General features: G+C 42.4%; 1 protein-coding gene across 2 annotated transcripts in view; it reads right to left on the reverse strand.

The window, feature by feature from the left end:
* Positions 1–14,786, reverse strand: part of DGLUCY (D-glutamate cyclase) — a 35,567-nt gene extending 20,781 nt beyond the window's left edge. The window contains exon 1 of one of the 2 annotated variants that reach the window (XR_014222064.1): positions 14,534–14,786. The gene's annotated coding sequence lies outside the window, so the exon portion shown is untranslated. The remainder of the gene's footprint in view (positions 1–14,533) is intronic. The other variant, XM_082233061.1, reaches the window with a different exon arrangement.
* Between the last annotated feature and the right edge of the window lie 42 nt (positions 14,787–14,828).

Consider the following 14,828-nt stretch of genomic DNA (forward strand, 5'->3'; position numbering starts at 1 on the left):
ATCATGCAGCATCTAGGACAACGGGCAGGAAAATAATCAAATTCTCTGCCAAGTCCCTCAGTAATTTTCAAGTTGTCCATGGGAAAAGAGGTTTGGGAACCACTGTTCTACAGGAAACTTTTCTCTCTTTTTTGTAGCTTAGAGTGTGTTTAAAAAAAAAATATCGGAACAGAAAATTGCACAACACAATTCATTAGTCAACCTTAACATAGGGATAAAACAATTCAATATTTATTATTTTAAAACAGTTCTGATACAACATGAGGAATGAAAAACTTAGAAAGTACAAACATATGGGAGGAAACCTGCTCATCAAAAAAGAACCCCAATGTGGACTGAACTTGTTTAATGGCCACATGATACAAATGGTTGGATGGACATCTATCATGGATGCTTTAGAGATTTGTGCACTGCAGGGGGCTCAACTAGATGACTCATGGGGTCTCTTCCAACTCTATGATCATACTATTCTATTAGATGCTAAAGAGCCTGAAACAACTTATCCATGGGCATAGATAGGATTTATGTTGGGAGGGGAAAGGCTTTATGTTAGGGGGGCAGAACCTCAGTTAGTTAAGTAATTTTATTGATTTACTTAATGGTTTTAAGATTTTAGAACTTCTAGGATTTATTGAGTGTTAACCTGTGACCCCCTTTCTGTTTGGTGATGCCATCACAGCACTGTAGGGGACACAGGTGGACTCCCCTCTGACTGTTAGAATTCCTGCTCCGTGATTGCAGCCATGGGATTGTTGTCTATCACATGACGGTGTATGTTTTGACTCCACAGTGTGGGAAGTGACAGAGACAGGATGTTTGTGTTACTGTGTTCCGTGAAGTGGGACTATTGTCCTTTGTCCTTTTTCTCTTTGCTGTCTGATGCTAGAGAGAGAGGGAGCCATGTTGCAGTGCTCTGTGTGTGTTTATATGTAAATAAACGTAGATTAGCCAAAATGCTGAGGTCTGTTACGCAAACTGCAAACACTCTGCGGATCCTTAAGTGTGCTGATGTCTGTTGGCATCAGTAGCTGTGACGTTCAGGCTGAAAAAGGCTTTTGAAGCTCCCAAATGAAAGACCAGGAGGGAGAGAACATGCCAGTCGGGCATGTGTTTCTGCCAGGGTCCTACTCGAGAGTAGGATGAGCTCCTGACAGGGGACACATGTGGACTCCCCTCTGACATCGTGTACGATTAACAGCAGGACACCATGTTGGGAGAAGTAAAACAAAATTAACTTTATTTTCCTGCTTGCCACTTCTGACCTCCCTGTCAAGTGCCACCTACTGGCCCTTGTGCACTTATAGGTTTCTAGAATTCTTTGGGGGGAAGACCAGGACTGTGTAAAGTGGTGTGACACTGCTCTAAATGTATGGTGCAGACCAATGTTGTGCTCCCTTTTTCTCATGGAGTGCTGCAGAAACTATGATATTCACTTACAAGACTATTTGTTCCAGAGGTTGGGTTTTACATTTATTAGGCTGCAATCTGAAGGCAAACACGCAAATCATCTTTCAGTTAGAATATTAGATTGTTGTTTTTATTTTACTTTGTTTTTTAACATTGTAGTTTACTAATCTGATTGGTCATCCGTGGGTGGCACATTCTGACTTTTGAGCATTATTGCTGCAAGTTGACTTTTTCAAATCCACATTCTCAGTGAGATTTAAGCGACCTAACCTACGAACAGGATTGAGGTGTTTTCTTTCCAAGGTTTAATTCAGAGCATTGTTTATAAATAAGGCTTATAAATAACGTGTCGAGAACCAGCTCGACATCAGTAAGAAAATCAGTAAGAAATCAGTCTCACACCAAGATGACTTGAAGAAAAAGCTTTGGCTTCTGCCATGCAATGTTTATTATGCGCAGTGAAAATAAGATCATCCTCTCTCCTCCAGCACAGCACTTGTTCTGCCTGGTACTCAAAAGTAACAATCAAAGGAATGCAACCTTGCCCTTGCCCACACAGACAAAGAGAGTGTTATGCTACGTGAGCCAATCATTTAGTCTAGCATGAGGTGTTCACGTGCTCATCATGCTCTTAGCAATATCTCGTGCTGTAAAATCACTCTGCAATAATAAGAACTCTGCTCATGCTCTTATGTACAAGCAATCATTTTCCCACAATAACGCTTATGCTCATATATATGTATATAAATAAAAATAATAGCTATCCCTGTTTGTGCTAATCTTAACACTTTCCCAAGTTGCACTATTGTAACCTGACTGTAGGTGGTGTATGAAAACTGTCTAATCATAAATATTTATTTTTATTTCCTCTATCATTATTCACATGCCAGTTTTTCATTGCTGTTCCATTATATTTCTTGTTGCAAATAATATTATGTGTTATATTCAGCATTCATCTTGCCCTCCAAAACCGTATTTACTTATCTATACTGCATTATTCTCAACTGAACTTACTGAATTTCCTACCCTTCTAAACATATTACATATGTTAGGGAGAAAATGTATAATTTTAACAAAAAGTCAGAGAACATAGATTATTCTACAAGGTATAATACAAATAATGCAATTTTCACGACACATTTGTTTACTGCATTTGTGAATGGGTAAAATACCCAGTGTTATTCCTAGTGGGCCCATGGAAACAAAGATTTAATTACTAAAGTCGGTTGATTTAAATGGATTTACACTTGTAAACAATAAATCCTGGAAGTTTAACAAATCTATTTCCAAGATCTCAGATGTTCAGTTTCCTGTGACAGATGTGGTATCCAGGGGTCAGCAAACTTTTTCAGCCGGGGGCCAGTCCACTGTCCCTCAGACCTTGTGGGGGGCTGAACTATATTTTGAAAAATAATAATGAATGAATTCCTATGCCCCACAAATAACCCAGAGACGCATTTTAAATAAAAGGGCACATTCTACTCATGTAAAAACATGCTGATTCCTGGACCATCCGCGGGCCGGATTTAGAAGGCGATTGGGCCAGATCCAGCCCTCGGGGTTAGGTTGCCTATCCATGATTTAAAGGGACTCACTCTTGTGACTTGAAATGATAAATCCTGGAAGTCTAAATAATTCTATTTCCATGATCTCAGACCTCCAGTTTTCTGTTCCTGTGACAGATGTCGTCTCAAAAGCCTTATCAGTTCAATGACTACCATACAGAATCACACTGCCTTGGTTCTTGCCCCATGGAGTGACCTTTCCCAAAGTAAGACAAAAATGGGGTAGCTTGGTAAAGGGCCTGAAAAAGCGATGTCCATAACATTTTTTTAAAAAATGCTGTACAGCTTAGTCCTGTGTTGAAACCAGGAGTCTCACTGTGCCCAGTAAGCTTCTTCCCTAATAAATTGTTTAGGATTGCAGCACCAAGATGGTCTTAAGAAGCACTTATTAAGTCTTCTGTGTTAAGTTGTGGGTGAACATATCAGATGACACAGCGATTCTTCAAACAGCTCTTGTTTATTCACAGGCCAGAACAGAACTGAACTGAAGGGTTCAGCCAGCCTGCTTATATAGCGCTCCAGAACAATGTAATTGTAACAACTTTCTGTAACTATCCAATCACTGAACGTCACTTTCGATCCCTTATTTGCATATGTGAACCTGAACTATCTACAGTATCCCCCTGCTGGCCCAGGGTGAGAACTTCAGTACATAACACCCCTCCCCACCAAGATAAGGCGTTAGTTACAATCGTAATGGTTTTCTTATATACAGCATTACACGTAATGGTTCAATTAGGCACAAAAGCATATCAGTTACATTTCACATGCTTCCATTAGACCAACAGTGCTACATGTCCAACAACATAGTCCTTTAAATAAGTTGGGCGCTTGGAAACTCTGCCAGACCGCCGGGGAGCGGTATAACATTCTGTCCCACATATAACTGTGCACAAGGCTGCCCCATTAATTTTAATACTGGAGAAAACATCCATATAAGAGGAAACTGAAGACAGAAACCGCAAACTGACACACACAATAGAAAATAGTGTGGTTTTTCTTCTTCTTTGCCAGTCTGTAATGTTCCTTATTAGAACTTGGTTATTTGAAAGACTACATGAAACCAGAGAGAGCCTTAAATACACAGCACAATACTGTAAAGAGATTAGTGAACAGATTGCTAAACGTAATGGTGCCAAACACATCTACATGTGTGAGTTTGGATCACTGCCTGATACACAGTTCCAAGAAGAATAACAGCTTGCACAAATTCACAAAATTCTTTCAATAAAAAAATGCCAGTTTGTTTTATAGAACACCTACTCCAGTGGAAAGAATTCTGGTGGCAGCTCTATACTGTGAACTGTTGCAGAAAAGATATCGGAAGCCTTTGCACAAAAGGCACTTGAGAAGTTGTACAAGAGATTGCCCAACTCCTTACATTAGCAAAAGCACACCACTTTATTTCAGTTCCCTTTTTTGACAGTTCCCTTTTCCCTCACTATGTCAGGAAAAACCTCCACAGAACACTACTACTGGATCTATTTATATATCAACTGAAAGGTGAGGTTGGCTGGAGAAAACCCCTGGATGAGGTTGAGGAACAGGAGAAAATCTGTGGAAAGGAAGGGAGGTTGAAAAACTGGGTGCAAAGATGTTATGTACTGAGTTGAATAGGATCCAAAATGCAGCAGTCTGATTGGTCCTAGAACAATAGGATTCAGAATGCAGCAGTCTGATTGGTCCACAGGAGCCACCCAATCCAGCTCCAGGTGGAAGTGAATCTGCAATCTGATTGGCCTACAGGAGAATCCCGGAATTAGACAATCATGTGGGGCCCATTGTGTAAATAATGTATATAAAGCAGACATTCTGGGGGAACCTCCATTCCTCCGCACCACTATGAGCTGAATAAAGAGCATGAAATCCACTCTCGACTCCGAGTCTATTTCACCCCACAATGTAGGATGGCTACATCTCATTCCCTTCCCCAGCTCCAAATTCAGAAGATGGGCAGGTGATCATTTTTGCTGTGCTGTGCTGTGCTTTGGAGGTGCTCTACCAACCACAATACCAAGTGAGATATTCACTGTCATTCTCTCAAGCCAGAGGGGTCCCCATTGTCATTTCTTCCTCCACCACAATATTCCACTGTCTCATCAGCTATCACCATTGCAGTCTCCTCCCTCTGGACTAACCAACATAAATTGGTATATAAAATAACCTTCCCCCCAGCTTCTGCTCCTAGTGGATTTCAGAAAAAATAAAAAAGTGAACGTAAAGCACTCGTGATATGAGTTTATTGTGCTATTGGCAGGAAATGTATCGGCAAGAGTGCAAGTAAGTGGGGATTGAGCTAGACAGCTAGGTTGATATTTCTGCAACTTTAGGAGTCACCTAGAAGGTAGATTTCTGCCTGGCAGGGCTCCTTTGTTACTACAGTGCTGCCAAACCTAAAACAGCAAGAAACAGGCTAGGATAGTGGGTTCAACTGCTCATATTCATTTGAACTTAATTGAGTACTTATTTACCTAAAGGCCTCTATAATTTTTTCCTTTAAAAATCACTTCAGTGTTTATCTTCTGATTCTAAACTGTAGTTTGGTGACAATTTTATACCAGTGATTTCAGCTAGAGAGGACAATGAAAGTATAAGAAGTACCGTATTTTTCGCTCTATAACACGCACCCGACCATAACACGCACGTAGTTTTTAGAGGAGGAAAACAAGAAAAAAATATTCTAAACGAAACAGTGGATGTATGATTTTTGTGGTTCATGCTGTGGCCACAGACATGTGATCTGACAGTGAGTTTGGAGTAGCCCAATGCAAAAATCCTGAGGATCCATGTGGATCCATGCTTTGTAACCACGTTTTTGCACCACTGCGACCCTAGGCAACAGTGGGTGCGTGATTTTTTTGGTGCAGGCTGTAGCCATGGACATGCTATGTTATCTGATGGTGAATTTGGGGTGACCCAGTGCAAAGATCCTGTGGATCCATGCTTTGTAACCACGTTTTTGCACCATTGCAGCCCCAGGCAACAGTGGGTACGTGACTTTTTTGGTACACACTGTAGCCATGGACATGTAATGTGATCTGATGGTGAATTTGGGGTGACCCAATGCAAAAATCCTGAAGATCCATGTGGATCCGTGCTTTGTCACCACGTTTTAAATGGGGAGGGAAGGAAAGCAAAAGTCCCCCCCCCCCCAAGCCAGACAGGATATACGAAGTATGATTTCTTTTTTATTTACGGTAAATCAATTTTAATGTCCCTATATAAAATGCCTAGTGAAGCAGAAGTGAATCAGCCACTGTATTAAGGCTAAACGTTTGAAGAACAGCTCTCTATGGGGGAGGGGAGACTAAATTCCATTTTCAATCAATTGTTATTGTGGCAGCAATTATCAGTGTATAGCGCACAATGAGGAAAAGAACTTTAAAAATATATATATATAAAAACATTCTCACGTTATACTTCTTCAAATAAGAGTATTAGGCTTTTAATGAAGGGGAGAGGAGAGATGCTGTAATCCTCCTGGCTCAGGAGATTCTGATTTACCAGCCGCGTGTAGAAAGTATAGATTAAGATATTTGATATACAGCATATAAATCCAGAGATTTCCATGTCTCACTCTGCAATCCAGCCTGCTGTTACTTATGAGCAGGGAAGCAGGGTTTCTCTTCCAAACAAGCATGCTGTCTCCCTCCAGCAGTACATTGCTTGGAGAAGCTGTAATTTGGAGGGGGCCTGGGGGCAGGGCTCTCTGCTTTTGGAAAAGAAATGAGAAACCTACCATTGTAAAGCAAAAGTCGTTCCCCCCACCACCACCCAAGCCAGCCCTCTCTCTCTCTCTCTCTCCCACCTGCATGCTTTTCGGCTGCCTGCGAGTCCCTAGAGCACGGAGAGGAGGAAGTGGTGGGCTGGAGCCTGCGCGCAGTGTGACTAGGGAAGAATTAAAAGGAAGGACGTGATCATTTCCTTAACCCTCTGCTTGCCAGGAGGGCAGGGGATTCCCTGCTCTTTGTTGAGTTTGAGCAAACGCAGCAACAGAAGCGGGCGGGCAGTAAGACCCTGAGGCAGAATGCAGGAAAGCTTCTGCCTTCCCTCTTCCCTCCGCCCGCCCGCCCGATCTTATTTTTGCCTATTTTGCCCCTGCGCTCCTGCGAGTCAGCTCCAGGGACCACACATTCACTCCATAACACGCACAGACATTTCACCTTACTTTTTAGGACAAAAAATCTGCGTGTTATAGAGCGAAATTTACGGTATATACAGTAATTAAGTCAACAGAAATCTATTTTGCTCATATTCCTGGAACACAGCGCAATCCTATACAGGTGACACTCGGAAAATTAGAATATCATGGAAAAGTTCATTTATTTCAGTAATTCAACTTAAACGGTGAAACTAATATATGAGATAGACTCATGACATGCAAAGCGAGATATGTCAAGCCTTTATTTGTTATAATTTTCTGATGAGAGCAGCTTTTGCATTTCATTTGGAAACCAAGGACCCAGAGTCTGGAGGAAGAATGGGGAGTCACACAATGCCAGATGCTTGAAGTTTCCGCAGTCTGTGTTGATTTGGGAAGCCATGTCATCAGCTGGTGTTGGTCCACTGTGCTTCATTAAGTCCAGGGTCAACACAGCCATCTACCAGGAGATTTTGGAATACTTCATGCTTCCTTCCGCAGACAAGCTTTATGGGGATGCTGACTTCATTTTCCAGCAGGACTTTGGCACCTGCCCACACTGCCAAAAGTACCAAAACCTGGATCATTGCCCATGGGATTACTGTGCTTGATTGGCCAGCAAACTTGCCTGACCTGAACCCCATAGAGAATTTATGGGGCATTGCCAAGAAAAAGATGAGAGATATGAGACCGAGCAATGCAGAAGAGCTGAAGGCTACTATTGAAGCATCCTGGTCTTCCATAACACCTCAGAAGTGCCACAGGCTGATAGCATACACGCCACGCCACATTGAGGCAGTAATTGATGCAAAAGGGGCCCAAACCAGGTACTGAGTACATATGCATGCTTCTACTTCTCAGAGGTCCAATATTGCTGTATTTGTAGTCCTTGTTTTGCTGATTTCATTTAATATTCTAATTTTCTGAGATTGTTAATCTGGGGTTTTCATCAGCTGTACGCCATGATCATCACAATTATAACAAATAAAGGCTTGACATATCTCGCTTTGTATGTCATGAGTCTATCTCACATATTAGTTTCACCTTTTAAGTTGAATTACTGAAATAAATGAACTTTTCCACGATATTCAAATTTTCCGAGTTTCACCTGTAAGCTTGTTTAATAGAAGTATCATGAACAGCGCTCACTTCCAAATAAATGTGTATAGGTCCACAGCCTTCGTGCCATAATGAGCTGCAGATAATAGTGATAATAATAATTATAACAATCCCAGGAGCACTGAATGTTCACTGCTCAGTAAGCAAAATAATAGGCCTGTCCTTAAGCAATGTCAATAAAGACAAGCTTTCTAAAAATATTAACAGAGCTGTCATTTTAATAGCTGAGTGAACGCTAATATTCATACCCAACAGCTAACCTTTCAAGGAGATAACACATGATGTGCATACAAACAGTGAGGTAGCTATAATAATCAGTGACCATATGCAGCAACTAGCCCAGTGCAACTGTATGACTAAGGTTGAACAGTCCTAGCAAGTTTAAGAGTAAGTTCAACTTACTTTAGGATGCCAAAAATAATAATTAAAAGTAATAAAAAACCAATCCTAATCTTCTCTAAAAATAAAGCAGACATGATAGCCAATGTCAACAAGACCAAATGTAAAGAGAGATTTCCTAAGTGCTGGCAGGAATGCAAAGGCCATGGAATGTTCTGCATGTCCACATGTGATAGATTTGAATGGTGATGATGGGCAGAGCTGTCACCACCAGAACCACAGCCCTGTCCTTTTTATTGACCAAGGAATAAAGTGGTAGTGGCTGTGAGTTCCTCTTTTCTGCTATGACAGCTCCAGGCTGGTGCAGCTGAGGAGCCCAAGGATTAGCCCATGGTGGTGGGAATTTGCAGGGATTTCTAGCCAGCAGATCCAAAGCCTCCAGTGCCTGGCAAGGTGCTTTGGGGACCTTCTGCTGGTCACTGCTGGCAAGAGGTCCATGAGTTCTAGTTTACCACTTGCAGTGCAAAGGGCTCAGGGCTTACGTTGTGGCAGAACACAAACACACCAGCTGCATCAGTGGCTCTCCTCTCTGCTGGTGGAGGTGACTGAGTACCTGAATCATCCCAACACACACACACACACACACACACACACACACACACCACTACCACCACATCAACATCAGCAAGTTTGGACTGCTATCTAAATACTGGAAAGCATTTTGGGGGGAAGAGTCTAAAATCACCACACAGGATATTTAGCTTTATGACTGTTTTTGAACAAGGACACAAGGACATTCTCTATACACCATATATATAAAGCACATGGCTTTCACCAAAGACTGTAAGGGTGCTGGGAATTGTAGCTCTGTGAGGGCTAAACTACATTTCCTATGATTATTTGGGGGAAGCCCTGTGCTTTAAATCTGCTGTAAATGTAAGGTGTGTATTTGCAGCCGCTCTGCAGTAAAATCAAAGCTTCATGAGTACTAGTTTATTGACTTTGATCAGTTCTAGATGTCTCGCTTACCTCTTTCCTTTGGTAATTATATCTTTATCTGTTTTGCCAAAATAAAAAAGCAGCTACAAATAATACCTACAACAAATACAATACAAAAATATTCATCTTATCTAGATTGTTCTCCTAAACGGATTTTAGTCCCATGGTCGACCCACAATGTGCTGAGACAAGCCTGCATTGTATTTATAAAATGCTAATATTCTCAGAGGCTCTTGTGTGTGAAAATTGTATCTGCTTAACAATGGAATCAGCATTAGCTATAGCCAAGGGGGCCTCACCTCCCAGTCTAGTTCATGGGCGTAGCCAGGATTTATGTTGGGGAGGGCAGCCTTCAAGTTAGGGGGGCAGGTTTCATGTTGGGTGGGGAGAACCTCAGTTAGTTAAGTATTTTTTTGCTTTACTTGATTTAGGGGGGTAGCTGCCCCCCTGCTCCCCCCTTGGTCTAGCTTGCAATTGTTCTGTAGATAGGAGGCACCCCATTGAAGAACAAGTCCACCACCCTATACAGACCCTTCCCCTCCCACACTTCAAATTGGTTATATTTAGACACGTCTGCGAAATGTGGGTACTGTATTTCAAAATGGGAGTAAGAGGTGATTCAGAAGGAGCTGGTACTATGAACTACCTTTGTTATACTGAGAGGATAGTCGGATTGTATGGGTTCTTTGTGTTTTGTAACCTGGTTGCAGTCAGCTTAAGAAACTGAAGGGCCCTGTCCAACAGTTGTGCTCTCCATGCCTACCCAATTGAAATCGTAATTGCCCTTGACCAATTGAATCAGTTGCAATAAATTGTAGGCTTCACAATACACTTGCAGACTTGGAATTCCCAAACCCCTATCTGTTGGCAGTCATACAGCATATTTTTATTCACCTTGGGTTTTTCCATTACTCCTGATAAACTGGTTTACTAGTTGCTGCCAAGTATTTATTTCTGCCTGCAGCAGAACAAGGAGTGTTTGAAACAAGTACAGAAGTTGAGGGAGATAGCCATTTCTATACCAGCCAGGTGAGATTGTTATTCCATGCTTGCAACTCCCTTTTCACCTCTTTGCTCAATGGGCCACAGCTTTGCCTTTTGAGCCAGATAAGGCCTTTTGGGAGGAACCATCTCCAAATACTTCATGCTATTCCCCAATAGTAGCAAAGCTGTACCGTTGGCTGCAGGTTCTGTGTAAATGCTGTGGGTCACACTCATGAATTTATTGCCCATGTTCAAATGGGTTAGAACCTGAAGGCCATTTGATCTGGCTGAAAACCTTATATGCATCTAGAGAAACCAATGCCACTGGCTCCTGCTTAGTTTTACAATGGCGCATAATATTCAGGATCCTCTGGACTGAGTCAACAATTTGGCTGCGAGGGACTAAGCCCTGCTGATGTTTTGGCACTTATCAACCTACCCAGTCTATTAGCCAATACTACATCTCAGATTTCCCTGTTCTGATTAGGGTCCCAAACCAGTTTGCTCAAGACAATGTCTTGACATATTCCACAAGGGTGGTACAGTACTAGCATTCATGATGGTATTATGCAGGGAGGCTAGTATAGGAGCAAGAGAATCTTTCAAAGCTTTATAGAACCCCCCCCCAAAAAAAAAGCCATCTAGCCCTTGTGCTTTGCTTTGTTTACATTTTTATTTTTTTTTGCTACCTTATCTTCAGTCGTAAGATACCTGATCAAAATATCAATTTGGTCTTGCTTGAATACAAGTGTCCAGTAAATAGGTTGGATCAGTACTGTAAAGGTTTTCATACAAATCTGCAAAAGTTTTGAGAGTAGCTCCTGCTGCATAACAAGAACAACTTGCAGGGCTGCACCTGGACTATACAATTTCATTATCTTTCCCCACCATAGAGCTTATTATTACTGAACTCATGGAATTTTTATTACCAAGTTTTTATTACTCATGAGCTCTGTGGAATGGACCATTGCAGTGCTAATGTGATCAAGAGTTCAGATAGCTTACTTTGCTTATGTAACAGCTTTTGAAGAGTTTGAAGGCTACAAATAGCCTTCCTCTCCAAGCCCTCTATTTCTATTTCCACCTCAATTCCAGCTTGTTACAGTTAAGGGTGATGGCTATCGTTATGCACTTCTTGTTTAACTTCTCACCCCCAAAACTTTAATAAAAGCCCAATCCTGGGCTCAGCTGCATGGAGGCAATGCAGCATAGGACTGAATGCCTGGGTCCCAGTCAGAACTGGGTCCCAGTCAGAACTTCCTTTGCTGTAAAACTGGTATGACATCATTATTCCCAAGGACCATTCAAAGTGGGATTTGTTTGATCTTTGAGTAATTGTGATAACAAGAAGAAAAGGGGATTTTGACTTATGGTTAGAAGCAAGTGGGGTGGAGTGACTTGGCACCACCTACCTTGCAGAGTACAGGAAAGCATTTGCCACCAAAGCTTGTGACTATGCCCCTGCAGTTGCTGGAGAAGATCTGGCTTTCCCATCAACTAGATAGCACAGATCTAAGCAGAAATACCTAAGTGTATCTGAAAGATTCTTTATAAAATGTTTTTGGGACTTCAGGATGAGATAAGCCTTATCTGATAAGGTTTAACAGATAGTAGTGAATATATGATTTTAGGATAATTTTAAAGAAAATAAGCTTATCTCATGATAATTTTGTTGGGCAGAGTGGAGTGCCCTGGCCTCCTTGCCTTGCTGCCTAATTCACACATTTGCCTAACTCGCTTTGCTGCTTCCTCAGCCAGGGTTCTCTCCAGTTTGTGGAGCAGGCTCCCTCACTAGCTGGTTTCTGTGAAGATTTTGGGACATGTGCTCATTAGTGTCCTACTAGACATACAAATTACACACACAGTCAGCAAAAGGTTCTTAAGTAAGTTAGTAAGCAGCAAGCCACTGAATGTGGATATTGAGAAAATATTCCTCAACTATCAATGCAATATCTATCTCCCTCTATATCTGTACATCACTTTTTACATATATATATTTATATCAAACACACAAACATATATTCATTATGCTGTATAGAATAATTCATCAATATCGTATGAAAGCAATGAAGGTATACTTCAGCATTACGTAATTCAGTAAATACAAATAGTTTTAGTATTTCAGCTATTAAATTCTAGTGCCTGTGTACATGCAAGACAGATCAGTTCTTTACATGGAGAAGTACAGAAGATGCTGATTTGGGATTGCCATCAGGAATCATCCACATCTCAACACCAATGTGTTTGCTAGCTATTATGGTAATTCCGTACACACACACCCCGCCTTGGATTTGCTTTAGTCGTGTAAATGAATGCAAGTCTAGATCAAATTAACAGGGTGTACAAACAAGCCAAGAAACACTTCACTGCAATGTATTTGAAGGACTTTCTTAGTACTCCATAATTCTGTAACTCTCCAGCAGTCCTCGTTATTTTCCAGTGCTAGGAAAGTAATAGCTAAATTCCTTTGAAAAGCAGGTGTTCCTTAGTTTTGTGTGCATATGCATACAATCTTCTCATTGTTAAACCTAAGCCCAAGCATAGATGTGCACCTTCATCTTAGGCATGTTGAATGGGGCTTTCTTCCTAATGCACACCTAGTCAGAAATAAGTCCCATTTAGATAAATGGGCCTTACCCCCATGTAAGTGAGTACAGTATTGCAGCCCGAAGGCACAATCCTATGCTAAATACATGCTGTCTGAGAGGCTACAGTAGCATTTGATGGAAGCCTTGCTTTGCTGCATGAACGCCAGATGCACTGCTGCCAAGACAGACACAGTGGTAGAATATGTCAGATACACAAAAATCCAGTGGAGTTGTGGGTGGGATGGGACCAATATTATGGAGAGCCATATGCTATACCTGTTCAGTCCATGGCTATTCCTCCATTAATGAATCAGGGAGTGCAGAGTTTCCAGTGTCTGTGGGCAGGTCTGCCATATATGCATATATGTTGTATTTTCTACTTGTGTGTTTTCCTACACCCCTTCTGGGCATAAGAACGAAAGAGCATAAGAAGTGCTTGGCTGGATCAGGCCAATGACTTATCTAGTCCAGCAGCCTGCTCTCACAATGGCCATCAGGTTCCTGTGGTACACCTGCAAGCAGGGTGTGAGGGCAGCTGCACTTTGCCCACCTGCAGTTCCCAGCAGGTAGCATTAAGAGGCATACTTCTTCTGACAGTAGGGACAGAACATGGCTCTCCTGGCTGATAGTCTTAACCTCTATATGAGATGCCTGGAACAGGCTGGCTGTTCCACTGGTGCAGTCACAGCGTATCTCAGGATACGCAAGTATGGGATTGCTCTGAAAACCTCAGAGTTAACCTCTAGAAGAGCTGCAGTACTTTGTTACCAGTATCCCTAAAAGAAAAAGAAAAAAGCACTTGCCTTGCACTAAAGAAGCAAAAAACAAAAACAAAACATTGGTTGATGATCAATGTATGTGTCTCTCTGTGGGGGGGGGGGTATCATTTACACCCCAACTGTACAAGGAAATAAATCACGGGCCTAATTGCCTCAGAAATATACTCTGTGCTTTGACATTTGAAAGTCGTTTGCCATTTCTAGCCACCTCAAAGCGAGGACTATTCCTAGCTACGTCTGCTGGCTGCAGAAATGACTCCCCACCATAGCTGTCAACTTTTCCCTTTTCTTGCGAGGAATCCTATTCGGAATAAGGGAATTTCCCTTAAAAAGGGAGAAACGTTGACAGTTATGCTCCCCACCCACCCCGAAATCACTTGCAGCTTGACTACATCAGTTGTACTTTCCCGTCACTAGAAATGAGATCGGGAAGCTGCTTCTGCCCGCCCTGCGCCTCTTAAACGCGGAGACACCGTGTCCTCCTTTTTTTTGTTTTGCTTTTGCATTTTTTGCTCTTGCTGAAAGGCTAATGACGGCTGCAAGAAGGGAGGCAGCATTTCCGCGAGACCCTCCAAGCCCAGCTGGTGACAGCGCCGCCAAGGGTCCACTCACCGGCCATCCTCCGTGTCTAGGCAACCGATCTAGCCTCTTCGAGTCTCGGCCCGCTCGAGAGGCGGGAGCATAATATTTACTCGAAAGCGGGGAGAAGGTGAACCGGGCGGCGGAGAGCCGAGGAGGGGGGTGAGGAGGAGGAGCAGCAGCAGCAGCAGCAGAATCCCCTCAGAGACTGGAAGCGGAGGGAGGGGACAGGCGAGAGAGCGAGAAATGGCGCGAGCGATTGGCCCAAGCGCTGAACCAATGGCGGGCCGCGGCTTTTTGGTGGAGGGAGGGTGGTAACATGCAAAGG

This window comes from Podarcis vaucheri (assembly GCF_965113315.1).
Source record: "Podarcis vaucheri genome assembly, chromosome: 1".
Taxonomy (NCBI): Eukaryota; Metazoa; Chordata; class Lepidosauria; order Squamata; family Lacertidae; genus Podarcis; species Podarcis vaucheri.